We start from the raw sequence: 18,252 nt of genomic DNA, 5'->3' as shown, positions 1-18,252 counted from the left end.
ACTACCAATAAGAAGGGTTACTAAATATAATAAATCCATTTTATAGGACGTATCACAAAATGTCCCATGGTGACTATGCATAAATCTACCCGTATCCTTATGCGTGTAACCTGCCTGTCCTCACTCTCTACTTCTACTACAGGATGAATGATGACCTTCACACGACGATCGGTCACTCCTGAGTGGAATAAAATCACCTGGCGGTAACACAAATATAATAGCCAAAATCTACCACGTCCTGGAAGGGTTACTGGGGACTATTTTTATCCCTTAGATGATAATGGTCTGCTCCTAACATAAATAAAACCATCCCCGCGGCAACATGAACCATCACAGGGTCCTGAAAGGCTTACTGAAGACTGAACCCAATGACGCAGAGACAATTTCATTCATCTTTCAAGAAAGTTTTTCCTACACGAAGGGTTTGACGTATACATCAGTATCGCCTTCACAACAAGGGTGTCTGCTAAGTGAATGAACAAGAAGCTGTGAAAATAATCGGAACAAAATAATACCAGTAAAGTGTAATTTTTGAGCGATTGACGAGCGAGCGAGCACAATGTTATCATAATATCCTGCTGATATAAATTTACAGGCAGAATCTTTTGTATTGATTTGCTACATTTGATGCCAACAAAACACAGTGTTACGACGGAAAATCTTCTTTAATTTGATTTCGAAACTGAGGCGTTCACCGATTCAGGCCGAAAACTCCCTTGGAAAACGAGATTCCAAAGGGTTCCAATACCTTTACGGGTGAGTTTTTTGTTGATAAAATTTATTAAATCCATGTATCACACGCAGAAATCATTTCAACTGTATTTCACACATGAGTAAAGTTATCAGCTTCTGCATAGCCTGAGAATTGGGTCGGGAAGGGTCGAGCCGGGTCGGGCAAGGCCGCTCGTATCCATACATAACTGAGGGTAAACTTCACTCGCTGGCTCTTAGCAAGACTTCATGACCGGAAGGAGTTAGCATTGTCCAGGGCCTGAAATTAAGCTCCGCCAATTTCAAAGTACATCCATGAACATTAACCCTTGAGCCGCGATGGAACAATTTGCATTTTATTCCTGTTAACGTCACACCAATGAATTCATCTCTGGTAAATCCACTGCAGCAACATGGTTAAGTACAACTCCCATCAGCGTTGCCAACAGGAATTAACCCCTTCAATCAGAGCACGTCTTTCATACTTTATTCTCCCTACCATCAGCCAATATTACTCTGCCTTGTGAATGTCTCGTGTGGTGACACGGTAACTGATAACTATCTCTTACCTCTCCAGATCCAGATGGATCTCAAAACCTGAAGAAAATCATCTCGAAGTGGCATGAATATATCAAAAAACAAAGTTACCACAATGAGTGCGTTAACTTTTTATATCAGGTAAAAACTTGATAGATTATACTTTGAGCGATATATATATATATATATATATATATATATATATATATATATATATATATATATATATATATATATATATATATATCCGTAATAAAAAAAAGAAAACAAAAAGGGACTTCCAACCTCAGGGTGGAACCCGGTGCCCCAGCATGAGGATCGAGCCAGTACCAACCACGCTGCCACTCCCTTAACACCTTCAATACACTGACGTCGTTTTGTAGTATATTCTTGCCGCTACACACTTTAATGCAATATTGAAATGACTTGTTTGATAGTGTGCTAGTTTATAATATCAGTATGTATCCTTCTACTTTGAGAAATATATATTAAACTAAAAAAAAAAAAATCCGCTTTCGGATACTTGGCACTAAGTAGAAAAAACAACAGCGGTTTAGATGTGTCACGTGTGTGTGTGTGTGTGTGTGTGTGTGTGTGTGTGTGTGTGTGTGTGTGTGTGTGTGTGTGTGTGTGTGTGTGTGTGTGTGTGTGTGTGTGTGTGTGTGTGTGTAATGCCTAGAAGCACGCTAATGCAAAGAAAATGACGGAGAAAACAAAATGCTGATGTGGTTGTAGTTACAGGAAGCAGGTGGCCAACGTGAGGGTAGAGCCAGCACCAGCTCCACCAACACTGCTTTATATTTTACTAATGCCACCACCAGACGATTTTTTTCAGCTTGTGAGAGTCTTAAAACTACAGTTGTTAAGCATAACCTCCATTCACCTCTTCACTACTGAAAGTCTGCCGTAAATACATCAGTTTCTGTCCAGGTTATGAAGTTAAAGAGTAAACCATATAAGTGATGCGGTTAACAGAGAGACAGACAGACAGACAGACAGACAGACAGACAGAGAAAGAAAGAGAGAGAGATAATGATGAGGTGGCAGGGGTTATAGGAAGCAGGTCAGGTTTCCAAAGCGTTTATGGATATTGTTTTTAACCCCGTCACTACAAATGGTTTCTTCAGAGTCAACAAAATCGTGTGGAGGCAGCAAGATTAAATTCCCAAAAGGTGATATTATTAACCCTTTCAACCCGATGGCGTATTTATATTGTATATTTGACAGCATGTACTTACCCCGCCGACACTCCCTTAACACCTTCACTATGGCTACTTAGTTTACTGTTTGACTGTTGCTGCCTCCAGACGATTTTATTTATGTCAGGGAAGGGTTAATGAAGGCTATATCTGACCCCTCCAGTTTGGCAAATCTCTCCAAACCTGAAGAAATTAATCTGGCCACGATAAGAATAAGTTTAAAATTACGTCCTCAGGCTGAAGGGGTTAAAAACTATCTCAATCAGCGTTGTTAACTAAAATTAACCCCTTCAGTACGGCGATCTCTTTTTATTGTATTTTTATTGCTTCCTCCAATTTATTTTATTCAACTCAAGGACGATCTCTTGTAAGGAGGTTACTGAAGGCTGTATCTAATCCCTCTTGTCAGAAAAGTCTCTCAAGGGCAAAATAAAATCGACTGAAGCTACCAAAACAAACTTCCTATATACGTCCCAGGATCCAAAGGGTTAGGAACGTTGTATGTCACTGCAGCTGACACCAGATAATTCCTTCTATGACAATTATGCAGAGACGATAAAAAGGTGAAAGACGAGAAAGTAAAAGGGAGAAGGATGTGATCAGTCGAACCCGGTGCCCCAGCTTCAGGGCAGAGCGCGTACTAAGTCCACTGCCGCTCCCTCAACACCTTCAATATTCTCACGTCCATTTTAGTTAACTGTTGTTTTTTTCCGACGAGTCTTTTCAAACTGGGAGAGACCCTGGCAGGGAAAAGGTTGATGCCTGTATGTAAGGCTTTCTGTTGAAATAGTCTCTGGTAACCTGAATAAAATCACTCAGAGATACCAACAATGAACTAAGAAATACGTCAGCGCATTGAATGGGTTAACTCCTTCACTCCTAAGACGTATTTTTTTTTTATTGTTGTTGCTGGCAATAGACGATTTCCTTTAGCTCAGGGAATAGGTTCTACACTAAAGGGGTTAATGAGGCCATATCTAACCATTACAGGTGGAAATTTCCTATCGTATGGTGAAATGTAAAAAACGTCATCAGGTTGAAGGCTTTAATCCAATGAAGGATTTTTTTTTTTTTCGGTACATCAAGAGGATTTTGTTGACTACAGTGAAATCGTTTGTGGTGACGGCGTGACAAACAACATTGATTAACCACTCCTCTTGCCAGGATGATTTCTCTGCCTGAGCTGAAAACACTTGTCTGATGGCAACAATAATAACATTTAATACACAACAACAGCCTGAAGAAATTAAGATGAAATAATGTTTCATCACCTCTTATGAAATCTTTACCTTTGCATTGTTCCTCCACCTCAACTTGGCCAAGATTTTCTTTCTTTTGAAGCTCATTTCTCGTAAAGCAATTGCAGAATAAGACAATAATATGGTTCGACATCTTGTCAATAAGGCTTTCTCACGAGAAGGACCATAGACTACTCCTAAGACATATACTGAAAGCGTAGCATTCAAGATGGAGATGGCAATTTTGTGCCAAGTTAAAGTGGCCGGAGTATAGTACGGCAAATGCCAAACATTGGTTCTGTTCACACGGTAGTGCAACTGTGAATAAGGAAGTAAATTCGACTGTTGCGTGCCGTTTTCTAGGAGACGATGTGGACTTAGCAAACACTGATTTTATGTCTTAATGTCCCTAGTCTTACTAAGCAGCTTAAAAACACAACTCCACACAAACAATTTCCTTGTGAGAAGTTAGGCTTTGTACAAACCAAAACACACACACACACACACACACACACACACACACACACAACTTCAGTACAAAAATACATAAACAGTATATAAAAGTGAAATCGCACATATCAGAGCTGACCAGCATCACAACGAGCAAACAAACACAAATAAACAAACACGCAGATGATAAACTAGGTGGTCAAAAATAACATTAAAACGCAGGACTGAAGGAGAAGGGATTAATGTAGTGTATGTCTGATATACAGTACAGTTAGAAAATGATATCAAGTGAAAGAGAATTATATGAGAGAAGAAGAAGAAGATGATGATGAAAAAGGAGGAGTAGGAAGATGTGGAGAGGGAGGAGGAGGATGAAGGTGAGGATGTGGATGATGATGATGATGATGATGACGAGGAGGAGGAGAACAAAAAGCAGAAGAAGAAGAAGAAGAAGAAGAAGAACAACAACAACAACAACAACAACAACAAATTAAAAAAAGAAAAGAAAAGGATAATGTTGATGATAATGATGATGATGAAGAAGGAGGAGGAGGAGGAGAAGGAGGAGGAAGAGAAGGAGGCGAATAACTACAAGGAAAACGACTGGTAAAAGATGGATAAATAGGAATATAAAGGCCCGTATACACTTTTGCTAAGGAAGCTTCCCATCATCTTTTCCTAAGCGATTTATTTTGTTTATTCCAGGTTATTGTTCTATTGTCTGTTACAGAATTTCTTCTCACGTAGCGATAGTCTATATGAATAACGTTCAAGAGGATATTAACCTGCCATATCCAGAATTCAGTCGCCTAGTAGGTATTAGTGACCTTCCAACACTAAAAAAACAATACGAGCCAAAGAGGTAATGGGTGGGTTGATCTTTCTCCCCCTACACAAGGGTACTGCCAGTATCAAGCCACACCGTGAAGCCTCTGAGATGCAGCGGAGTGGCGAAGCCTTAATGTGTCTCTCACATCGCTATGCCACAGTAGGAGTTCGGTTCCCTTGAGATTGGTCACGAAATATCGCGAAGAAAATTACGCCGATCGTCTTGTCATATATTTACTGCAATACGGCAGCCTAGCCGCGGGGCATCACACCTCTCGGGAAGCAATACTTCATTGAATCAAACCAGGATATATGAATTACATTATAATATTGTTAATATCTGAGGATTTTCTTAGCGCAGAGAAATTGGAGCAACATTATTAAGAATATTTCTCGATCATCATCAGCATCTTCAGTTACTGTGTTTTGATATTAATTATTACCGTCTCTACAGATCTTCATAACCCCATCAATAGGGATAATTAATTTTTTTCTTTCTTAAAGCGATTGTTTCACACTTGCAAAGAGTATTTAGTTTTTTGTGGGCTAAATACATATATCTGTAGCCCCTTCACTACTATGGGTGTCCTTTAAGCTGAGTAAAATAGTCTGACGATACGTACAACAAAATACAAAAGACGTCCTGGGATTGAATAAGTTAACTTCGTCCAGAGCCTGGAATTAAGGTCTACCAATTTCAGAGTACATCCGTGCACATTAACCCCTTAGCACGCTTTGTAACAACTTTGTATTTTATTCATGTTAACACAACACGAATAAATTAATCTCTGGTAAATCCACTGTAGCAACATGGTTAATTAAGTACTATTGCCATCAGCGTTGTCAACATGAGTTGGCCCCTTCAATCATAGCACATCTTTTATACTTTATTCATCCTACAATGAGCCAAGTTTACTCTAATTTGAGAATATCTCGTGTGGTGAAGCGGTAAATGAAGACTATATCCAACCTCTCCCGTTCCAAAAGTATCTAAAGCTGAACAATATCGTCTGGAGGGAGCAACAGTAAAACATAAAGCAACGTGACCATACTGAAAGGTTATCTTTATATATTATTGCAGCAGAAACTACTGTACATCACATATACTTAGATTCGAGTTAGAAAATAAAATGAAGGTAATTGAAAAGAGGAAAAAAAAAAAAGGGAGGTTTGGAGGCGTCACTCGGAACCCGGTGCCCCAGCATGAGGATCGAGCCAGTACCAACCACGCTGCCACTCCCTTAACACCTTCAATACACTGACGTCGTTTTGTAGTATATTCTTGCCGCTACACACTTTAATGCAATATTGAAATGACTTGTTTGATAGTGTGCTAGTTTATGAAATTAGTATCTGTCCTCCTACTTTTAAAAATATATATTAATCTAAATTATATATATAAAAAAAATGTGCCTTGAGATACGAAAAATTAAGCAGAAAAAACAACAGTGGATTGTATGGGTTACGTGTGTGTGTGTGTGTGTGTGTGTGTGTGTGTGTGTGTGTGTGTGTGCGTGTGTGTGTGTGTGTGTGTGTGTGTGTGTGTGTGTGTGTGTGTGTGTGTGTGTGTGTGTGCGTGCGTGTGTGTGTGTGTGCGTGTGTGTGTGTGTGTGTGTGTGTGTGTGTGTGTGTGTGTGTGTGTGTGTGTGTGTGTGTGTGTGTGTGTGTGTGTGTGTGTGTGTGTGTGTGTGTGTGTGTGTGTGTGTGTGTGTGTGTGTGTGTGTGTGTGTGTGTGTCTGTGTGTGTGTGTGAGAGACAGAGAGAGAGAGAGAGAGAAAGAGAGAGAGAGAGATAATGATGAGGTGGCAGGGGTTATAGGAAGCAGGTCAGGTTTCCAAAGCGTTTATGGATATTGTTTTTAACCCCGTCACTACAAATGGTTTTTTCAGAGTCAACAAAATCGTGTGGAGGCAGCAAGATTAAATTCCCAAAAGGTGATATTATTAACCCTTTCAACCCGATGGCGTATTTATATTGTATATTTGACAGCATGTACTTACCCCGCCGACACTCCCTTAACACCTTCACTATGGCTACTTAGTTTACTGTTTGACTGTTGCTGCCTCCAGACGATTTTATTTATGTCAGGGAAGGGTTAATGAAGGCTATATCTGACCCCTCCAGTTTGGCAAATCTCTCCAAACCTGAAGAAATTAATCTGGCCACGATAAGAATAAGTTTAAAATTACGTCCTCAGGCTGAAGGGGTTAAAAACTATCTCAATCAGCGTTGTTAACTAAAATTAACCCCTTCAGTACGGCGATCTCTTTTTATTGTATTTTTATTGCTTCCTCCAATTTATTTTATTCAACTCATGGACGATCTCTTGTAAGGAGGTTACTGAAGGCTGTATCTAATCCCTCTTGTCAGAAAAGTCTCTCAAGGGCAAAATAAAATCGACTGAAGCTACCAAAACAAACTCCTATATACGTCCCAGGATCCAAAGGGTTAGGAACGTTGTATGTCACTGCAGCTGACACCAGATAATTCCTTCTATGACTAATTATGCAGAGACGATAAAAAGGTGAAAGACGAGAAAGTAAAAGGGAGAAGGATGTGATCAGTCGAACCCGGTGCCCCAGCTTCAGGGCAGAGCGCGTACTAAGTCCACTGCCGCTCCCTCAACACCTTCAATATTCTCACGTCCATTTTAGTTAACTGTTGTTTTTTCCCGACGAGTCTTTTCAAACTGGGAGAGACCCTGGCAGGGAAAAGGTTGATGCCTGTATGTAAGGCTTTCTGTTGAAATAGTCTCTGGTGACCTGAATAAAATCACTCAGAGATACCAACAATGAACTAAGAAATACGTCAGCGCATTGAATGGGTTAACTCCTTCACTCCTAAGACGTTTTTTTTTTTTTTTGTTGTTGCTGGCAATAGACGATTTCCTTTAGCTCAGGGAATAGGTTCTACACTAAAGGGGTTAATGAGGCCATATCTAACCATTACAGGTGGAAATTTCCTATCGTATGGTGAAATGTAAAAAACGTCATCAGGTTGAAGGCTTTAATCCAATGAAGGATTTTTTTTTTTTTTCGGTACATCAAGAGGATTTTGTTGACTACAGTGAAATAGTTTATAGTGACGGCGTGACAAACAACATTGATTAACCACTCCTCTTGCCAGGATGATTTCTCTGCCTGAGCTGAAAACACTTGTCTGATGGCAACAATAATAACATTTAATACACAACACCAGCCTGAAGAAATTAAGATGAAATAATGTTTTATCACCTCTTATGAAACCTTTACCTTTGCATAGTTCCTCCACCTCAACTTGGCCAAGATTTTCTTTCTTTTGAAGCTCATTTCTCGTAAAGCAATTGCAGAATAAGGCAATAATATGGTTCGACATCTTGTCAAAAAGGCTTTCTCACGAGAAGGACCACAGACTACTCCTAAGACATACGGTACTGAAAGCGTAGCATTCAAGATGGAGATGGCAATTTTGCGCCAAGTTAAAGTGGCCGGAGTATAGTACGGCAAATTCCCCACATTGGTCCTGTGCTCACAGCAGTGCAACTGTGAATAAGGAAGTAAATTCGACTGTTGCGTGCCGTTTTCCAGGAGACGATGTGGACTTAGCAAACACTGATTTTATGTCTTAATGTCCCTAGTCTTACTAAGCAGCTTAAAAACACAACTCCACACAAACAATTTCCTTGTGAGAAGTTAGGCTTTGTACAAACCAAAACACACACACACACACACACACACACACACACACACACACACACACACACACACACACACACACACACACACAACTTCAGTACAAAAATATATAAACAGTATATAAAAGTGAAATCGCACGTATCAGAGCTGACCAGCATCACAACGAGCAAACAAACACAAATAAACAAACACGCAGATGATAAACTAGGTGGTCAAAAATAACATTAAAACGCAGGACTGAAGGAGAAGGGATTAATGTAGTGTATGTCTGATATACAGTACAGTTAGAAAATGATATCAAGTGAAAGAGAATTATATGAGAGAAGAAGAAGATGATGATGATGAAAAAGGAGGAGTAGGAAGATGTGGAGAGGGAGGAGGAGGATGAAGGTGAGGATGTGGATGATGATGATGATGATGATGACGAGGAGGAGGAGAACAAAAAGCAGAAGAAGAAGAAGAAGAAGAAGAAGAACAACAACAACAACAACAACAACAACAACAACAAATTAAAAAAAAAGAAAAGAAAAGGATAATGTTGATGATAATGATGATGATGAAGAAGGAGGAGGAGGAGGAGAAGGAGGAGGAAGAGAAGGAGGCGAATAACTACAAGGAAAACGACTGGTAAAAGATGGATAAATAGGAATATAAAGGCCCGTATACACTTTTGCTAAGGAAGCTTCCCATCATCTTTTCCTAAGCGATTTATTTTGTTTATTCCAGGTTATTGTTCTATTGTCTGTTACAGAATTTCTTCTCACGTAGCGATAGTCTATATGAATAACGTTCAAGAGGATATTAACCTGCCATATCCAGAATTCAGTCGCCTAGTAGGTATTAGTGACCTTCCAACACTAAAAACAATACGAGCCAAAGAGGTAATGGGTGGGTTGATCTTTCTCCCCCTACACAAGGGTACAGCCAGTATCAAGCCACACCGTGAAGCCTCTGAGATGCAGCGGAGTGGCGAAGCCTTAATGTGTCTCTCACATCGCTATGCCACAGTAGGAGTTCGGTTCCCTTGAGATTGGTCACGAAATATCGCGAAGAAAATTACGCCGATCGTCTTGTCATATATTTACTGCAATACGGCAGCCTAGCCGCTGGGCATCACACCTCTCGGGAAGCAATACTTCATTGAATCAAACCAGGATATATGAATTACATTATAATATTGTTAATATCTGAGGATTTTCTTAGCGCAGAGAAATTGGAGCAACATTATTAAGAATATTTCTCGATCATCATCAACATCTTCAGTTACTGTGTTTTGATATTAATTATTACCGTCTCTACAGATCTTCATAACCCCATCAATAGGGATAATTAATTTTTTTCTTTCTTAAAGCGATTGTTTCACACTTGCAAAGAGTATTTAGTTTTTTGTGGGCTAAATACATATATCTGTAGCCCCTTCACTACTATGGGTGTCCTTTAAGCTGAGTAAAATAGTCTGACGATACGTACAACAAAATACAAAAGACGTCCTGGGATTGAATAAGTTAACTTCGTCCAGAGCCTGGAATTAAGGTCTACCAATTTCAGAGTACATCCGTGCACATTAACCCCTTAGCCGCTTTGTAACAACTTTGTATTTTATTCATGTTGACACCACACGAATAAATTCATCTCTGGTAAATCCACTGTAGCAACATGGTTAAGTACTATTGCCATCAGCGTTGTCAACATGAGTTGGCCCCTTCAATCATAGCACATCTTTTATACTTTATTCATCCTACAATGAGCCAAGTTTACTCTAATTTGAGAATATCTCGTGTGGTGAAGCGGTAAATGAAGACTATATCCAACCTCTCCCGTTCCAAAAGTATCTAAAGCTGAACAATATCGTCTGGAGGGAGCAACAGTAAAACATAAAGCAACGTGACCATACTGAAAGGTTATCTTTATATATTATTGCAGCAGAAACTACTGTACATCACATATACTTAGATTCGAGTTAGAAAATAAAATGAAGGTAATTGAAAAGAGGAAAAAAAAAAAAAAAGGGAGGTTTGGAGGCGTCACTCGGAACCCGGTGCCCCAGCATGAGGATCGAGCCAGTACCAACCACGCTGCCACTCCCTTAACACCTTCAATACACTGACGTCGTTTTGTAGTATATTCTTGCCGCTACACACTTTAATGCAATATTGAAATGACTTGTTTGATAGTGTGCTAGTTTATGAAATTAGTATCTGTCCTCCTACTTTTAAAAATATATATTAATCTAAATTATATATATAAAAAAAAAATGTGCCTTGAGATACGAAAAATTAAGCAGAAAAAACAACAGCGGATTGTATGGGTTACGTGTGTGTGTGTGTGTGTGTGTGTGTGTGTGTGTGTGTGTGTGTGTGTGTGTGTGTGTGTGTGTGTGTGTGTGTGTGTGTGTGTGTGTGTGTGTGTGTGTGTGTGTGTGTGTGTGTGTGTGTGTGTGTGTGTGTGTGTGTGTGTGTGTGAGAGACAGAGAGAGAGAGAGAGAGAGAGAGAGAGAGAGAGAGAGAGATAATGATGAGGTGGCAGGGGTTATAGGAAGCAGGTCAGGTTTCCAAAGCGTTTATGGATATTGTTTTTAACCCCGTCACTACAAATGGTTTTTTCAGAGTCAACAAAATCGTGTGGAGGCAGCAAGATTAAATTCCCAAAAGGTGATATTATTAACCCTTTCAACCCGATGGCGTATTTATATTGTATATTTGACAGCATGTACTTACAACGCCGACACTCCCTTAACACCTTCACTATGGCTACTTAGTTTACTGTTTGACTGTTGCTGCCTCCAGACGATTTTATTTATGTCAGGGAAGGGTTAATGAAGGCTATATCTGACCCCTCCAGTTTGGCAAATCTCTCCAAACCTGAAGAAATTAATCTGGCCACGATAAGAATAAGTTTAAAATTACGTCCTCAGGCTGAAGGGGTTAAAAACTATCTCAATCAGCGTTGTTAACTAAAATTAACCCCTTCAGTACGGCGATCTCTTTTTATTGTATTTTTATTGCTTCCTCCAATTTATTTTATTCAACTCATGGACGATCTCTTGTAAGGAGGTTACTGAAGGCTGTATCTAATCCCTCTTGTCAGAAAAGTCTCTCAAGGGCAAAATAAAATCGACTGAAGCTACCAAAACAAACTCCTATATACGTCCCAGGATCCAAAGGGTTAGGAACGTTGTATGTCACTGCAGCTGACACCAGATAATTCCTTCTATGACAATTATGCAGAGACGATAAAAAGGTGAAAGACGAGAAAGTAAAAGGGAGAAGGATGTGATCAGTCGAACCCGGTGCCCCAGCTTCAGGGCAGAGCGCGTACTAAGTCCACTGCCGCTCCCTCAACACCTTCAATATTCTCACGTCCATTTTAGTTAACTGTTGTTTTTTTCCGACGAGTCTTTTCAAACTGGGAGAGACCCTGGCAGGGAAAAGGTTGATGCCTGTATGTAAGGCTTTCTGTTGAAATAGTCTCTGGTAGCCTGAATAAAATCACTCAGAGATACCAACAATGAACTAAGAAATACGTCAGCGCATTGAATGGGTTAACTCCTTCACTCCTAAGACGTATTTTTTTTTTATTGTTGTTGCTGGCAATAGACGATTTCCTTTAGCTCAGGGAATAGGTTCTACACTAAAGGGGTTAATGAGGCCATATCTAACCATTACAGGTGGAAATTTCCTATCGTATGGTGAAATGTAAAAAACGTCATCAGGTTGAAGGCTTTAATCCAATGAAGGATTTTTTTTTTTTTTCGGTACATCAAGAGGATTTTGTTGACTACAGTGAAATCGTTTGTGGTGACGGCGTGACAAACAACATTGATTAACCACTCCTCTTGCCAGGATGATTTCTCTGCCTGAGCTGAAAACACTTGTCTGATGGCAACAATAATAACATTTAATACACAACACCAGCCTGAAGAAATTAAGATGAAATAATGTTTTATCACCTCTTATGAAACCTTTACCTTTGCATAGTTCCTCCACCTCAACTTGGCCAATATTTTCTTTCTTTTGAAGCTCATTTCTCGTAAAGCAATTGCAGAATAAGGCAATAATATGGTTCGACATCTTGTCAAAAAGGCTTTCTCACGAGAAGGACCACAGACTACTCCTAAGACATACGGTACTGAAAGCGTAGCATTCAAGATGGAGATGACAATTTTGCGCCAAGTTAAAGTAGCCGGAGTATAGTACGGCAAATTATCCACATTGGTCCTGTGCTCACAGCAGTGCAACTGTGAATAAGGAAGTAAATTCGACTGTTGCGTGCCGTTTTCTAGGAGACGATGTGGACTTAGCAAACACTGATTTTATGTCTTAATGTCCCTAGTCTTACTAAGCAGCTTAAAAACACAACTCCACACAAACAATTTCCTTGTGAGAAGTTAGGCTTTGTACAAACCAAACCAAAACACACACACACACACACACACACACACACACACACACACACACACACACACACACACAACTTCAGTACAAAAATACATAAACAGTATATAAAAGTGAAATCGCACATATCAGAGCTGACCAGCATCACAACGAGCAAACAAACACAAATAAACAAACACGCAGATGATAAACTAGGTGGTCAAAAATAACATTAAAACGCAGGACTGAAGGAGAAGGGATTAATGTAGTGTATGTCTGATATACAGTACAGTTAGAAAATGATATCAAGTGAAAGAGAATTATATGAGAGAAGAAGAAGAGGATGATGAAAAAGGAGGAGTAGGAAGATGTGGAGAGGGAGGAGGAGGATGAAGGTGAAGATGTGGATGATGATGATGATGATGACGAGGAGGAGGAGAACAAAAAGAAGAAGAAGAAGATGAAGTAGAAGAAGAAGAAGAAGAAGAACAACAACAACAACAACAACAACAACAAATTAAAAAAAAAAAAAGAAAAGGATAATGTTGATGATAATGATGATGATGAAGAAGGAGGAGGAGGAGGAGAAGGAGGAGGAAGAGAAGGAGGCGAATAACTACAAGGAAAACGACTGGTAAAAGATGGATAAATAGGAATATAAAGGCCCGTATACACTTTTGCTAAGGAAGCTTCCCATCATCTTTTCCTAAGCGATTTATTTTGTTTATTCCAGGTTATTGTTCTATTGTCTGTTACAGAATTTCTTCTCACGTAGCGATAGTCTATATGAATAACGTTCAAGAGGATATTAACCTGCCATATCCAGAATTCAGTCGCCTAGTAGGTATTAGTGACCTTCCAACACTAAAAAAACAATACGAGCCAAAGAGGTAATGGGTGGGTTGATTTTTTTCCCTTACACAAGGGTACAGCCAGTATCAAGCCACACCGTGAAGCCTCTGAGATGCAGCGGAGTGGCGAAGCCTTAATGTGTCTCTCACATCGCTATGCCACAGTAGGAGTTCGGTTCCCTTGAGATTGGTCACGAAATATCGCGAAGAAAATTACGCCGATCGTCTTGTCATATATTTACTGCAATACCGCAGCCTAGCCGCGGTGCATCACACCTCTCGGGAAGCAATACTTCATTGAATCAAACCAGGATATATGAATTACATTATAATATTGTTAATATCTGAGGATTTTCTTAGCGCAGAGAAATTGGAGCAACATTATTAAGAATATTTCTCGATCATCATCAGCATCTTCAGTTACTGTGTTTTGATATTAATTATTACCGTCTCTACAGATCTTCATAACCCCATCAATAGGGATAATTAATTTTTTCTTTCTTAAAGCGATTGTTTCACACTTGCAAAGAGTATTTAGTTTTTTGTGGGCTAAATACATATATCTGTAGCCCCTTCACTACTATGGGTGTCCTTTAAGCTGAGTAAAATAGTCTGACGATACGTACAACAAAATACAAAAGACGTCCTGGGATTGAATAAGTTAACTTCGTCCAGAGCCTGGAATTAAGGTCTACCAATTTCAGAGTACATCCGTGCACATTAACCCCTTAGCCGCTTTGTAACAACTTTGTATTTTATTCATGTTGACACCACACGAATAAATTCATCTCTGGTAAATCCACTGTAGCAACATGGTTAAGTACTATTGCCATCAGCGTTGTCAACATGAGTTGGCCCCTTCAATCATAGCACATCTTTTATACTTTATTCATCCTACAATGAGCCAAGTTTACTCTACTTTGAGAATATCTCGTGTGGTGAAGCGGTAAATGAAGACTATATCCAACCTCTCCCGTTCCAAAAGTATCTAAAGCTGAACAATATCGTCTGGAGGGAGCAACAGTAAAACATAAAGCAACGTGACCATACTGAAAGGTTATCTTTATATATTATTGCAGCAGAAACTACTGTACATCACATATACTTAGATTCGAGTTAGAAAATAAAATGAAGGTAATTGAAAAGAGGAAAAAAAAAAGGGAGGTTTGGAGGCGTCACTCGGAACCCGGTGCCCCAGCATGAGGATCGAGCCAGTACCAACCACGCTGCCACTCCCTTAACACCTTCAATACACTGACGTCGTTTTGTAGTATATTCTTGCCGCTACACACTTTAATGCAATATTGAAATGACTTGTTTGATAGTGTGCTAGTTTATGAAATTAGTATCTGTCCTCCTACTTTTAAAAATATATATTAATCTAAATTATATATATAAAAAAAATGTGCCTTGAGATACGAAAAATTAAGCAGAAAAAACAACAGTGGATTGTATGGGTTACGTGTGTGTGTGTGTGTGTGTGTGTGTGTGTGTGTGTGTGTGTGTGTGTGTGTGTGTGTGTGTGTGTGTGTGTGTGTGTGTGTGTGTGTGTGTGTGTGTGCGTGCGTGTGTGTGTGTGTGTGTGTGTGTGTGTGTGTGTGTGTGTGTGTGTGTGTGTGTGTGTCTGTGTGTGTGTGTGTGAGAGACAGAGAGAGAGAGAGAGAGAGAGAGAGAGAGATAATGATGAGGTGGCAGGGGTTATAGGAAGCAGGTCAGGTTTCCAAAGCGTTTATGGATATTGTTTTTAACCCCGTCACTACAAATGGTTTTTTCAGAGTCAACAAAATCGTGTGGAGGCAGCAAGATTAAATTCCCAAAAGGTGATATTATTAACCCTTTCAACCCGATGGCGTATTTATATTGTATATTTGACAGCATGTACTTACCCCGCCGACACTCCCTTAACACCTTCACTATGGCTACTTAGTTTACTGTTTGACTGTTGCTGCCTCCAGACGATTTTATTTATGTCAGGGAAGGGTTAATGAAGGCTATATCTGACCCCTCCAGTTTGGCAAATCTCTCCAAACCTGAAGAAATTAATCTGGCCACGATAAGAATAAGTTTAAAATTACGTCCTCAGGCTGAAGGGGTTAAAAACTATCTCAATCAGCGTTGTTAACTAAAATTAACCCCTTCAGTACGGCGATCTCTTTTTATTGTATTTTTATTGCTTCCTCCAATTTATTTTATTCAACTCATGGACGATCTCTTGTAAGGAGGTTACTGAAGGCTGTATCTAATCCCTCTTGTCAGAAAAGTCTCTCAAGGGCAAAATAAAATCGACTGAAGCTACCAAAACAAACTCCTATATACGTCCCAGGATCCAAAGGGTTAGGAACGTTGTATGTCACTGCAGCTGACACCAGATAATTCCTTCTATGACAATTATGCAGAGACGATAAAAAGGTGAAAGACGAGAAAGTAAAAGGGAGAAGGATGTGATCAGTCGAACCCGGTGCCCCAGCTTCAGGGCAGAGCGCGTACTAAGTCCACTGCCGCTCCCTCAACACCTTCAATATTCTCACGTCCATTTTAGTTAACTGTTGTTTTTTTCCGACGAGTCTTTTCAAACTGGGAGAGACCCTGGCAGGGAAAAGGTTGATGCCTGTATGTAAGGCTTTCTGTTGAAATAGTCTCTGGTAGCCTGAATAAAATCACTCAGAGATACCAACAATGAACTAAGAAATACGTCAGCGCATTGAATGGGTTAACTCCTTCACTCCTAAGACGTATTTTTTTTAAATTGTTGTTGCTGGCAATAGACGATTTCCTTTAGCTCAGGGAATAGGTTCTACACTAAAGGGGTTAATGAGGCCATATCTAACCATTACAGGTGGAAATTTCCTATCGTATGGTGAAATGTAAAAAACGTCATCAGGTTGAAGGCTTTAATCCAATGAAGGATTTTTTTTTTTTTTTCGGTACATCAAGAGGATTTTGTTGACTACAGTGAAATCGTTTGTGGTGAGGCGTGACAAACAACATTGATTAACCACTCCTCTTGCCAGGATGATTTCTCTGCCTGAGCTGAAAACACTTGTCTGATGGCAACAATAATAACATTTAATACACAACACCAGCCTGAAGAAATTAAGATGAAATAATGTTTCATCACCTCTTATGAAACTTTTACCTTTGCATAGTTCCTCCACCTCAACTTAGCCAAGATTATCTTTCTTTTGAAGCTCATTTCTCGTAAAGCAATTGAAGAATAAGACAATAATATGGTTCGACATCTTGTCAATAAGGCTTTCTCACGAGAAGGACCATAGGCGACTCCTAAGACATGTACTGAAAGCGTAGCATTCAAGATGGAGATGGCAATTTTGTGCCAAGTTAAAGTGGCCGGAGTATAGTACGGCAAATGCCAAACATTGGTCCTGTTCACACGGTAGTGCAACTGTGAATAAGGAAGTAAATTCGACTGTTGCGTGCCGTTTTCTAGGAGACGATGTGGACTTAGCAAAAAATGATTTTATGTATTAATGTCCCTAGTCTTACTAAGCAGCATAAAAACACAACTCCACACAAACAATTTCCTTGAGAAGTTAGGCTATGTACAAACCAAAGCACACACACACACACACACACACACACACACACACACACACACACACACACACACACACACACAACTTCAGTACAAAAATACATAAACAGTATATAAAAGTGAAATCGCACATATCAGGGCTGACCAGCATCACAACGAGCAAATAAACAAATAAACAAACACGCAGATGATAAACTAGGTCGTCAAAAATAACATTAAAACGCAGGACTGAAGGAGAAGGGATTAATGTAGTGTATGTCTGATATACAGTACAGTTAGAAAATGATATCAAGTGAAAGAGAATTATATGAGAGAAGAAGAAGATGATGATGAAAAAGGAGGAGTAGGAAGATGTGGAGAGGGAGGAGGAGGATGAAGGTGAGGATGTGGATGATGATGATGATGATGATGACGAGGAGGAGGAGAACAAAAAGCAGAAGAAGAAGAAGAAGAAGAAGAAGAAGAAGAAGAAGAACAACAACAACAACAACAACAACAACAAATTAAAAAAAAGAAAAGAAAAGGATAATGTTGATGATAATGATGATGATGAAGAAGGAGGAGGAGGAGGAGAAGGAGGAGGAAGAGAAGGAGGCGAATAACTACAAGGAAAACGACTGGTAAAAGATGGATAAATAGGAATATAAAGGCCCGTATACACTTTTGCTAAGGAAGCTTCCCATCATCTTTTCCTAAGCGATTTATTTTGTTTATTCCAGGTTATTGTTCTATTGTCTGTTACAGAATTTCTTCTCACGTAGCGATAGTCTATATGAATAACGTTCAAGAGGATATTAACCTGCCATATCCAGAATTCAGTCGCCTAGTAGGTATTAGT

The sequence above is a fragment of the Coenobita brevimanus genome, chromosome 94 (assembly GCF_032717465.1).
Source record: "Coenobita brevimanus isolate Jiangsu-jjx chromosome 94, ASM3271746v2, whole genome shotgun sequence".
Lineage (NCBI taxonomy): Eukaryota > Metazoa > Arthropoda > Malacostraca > Decapoda > Coenobitidae > Coenobita > Coenobita brevimanus.
Note: the sequence above shows the minus strand (reverse complement) of the source record.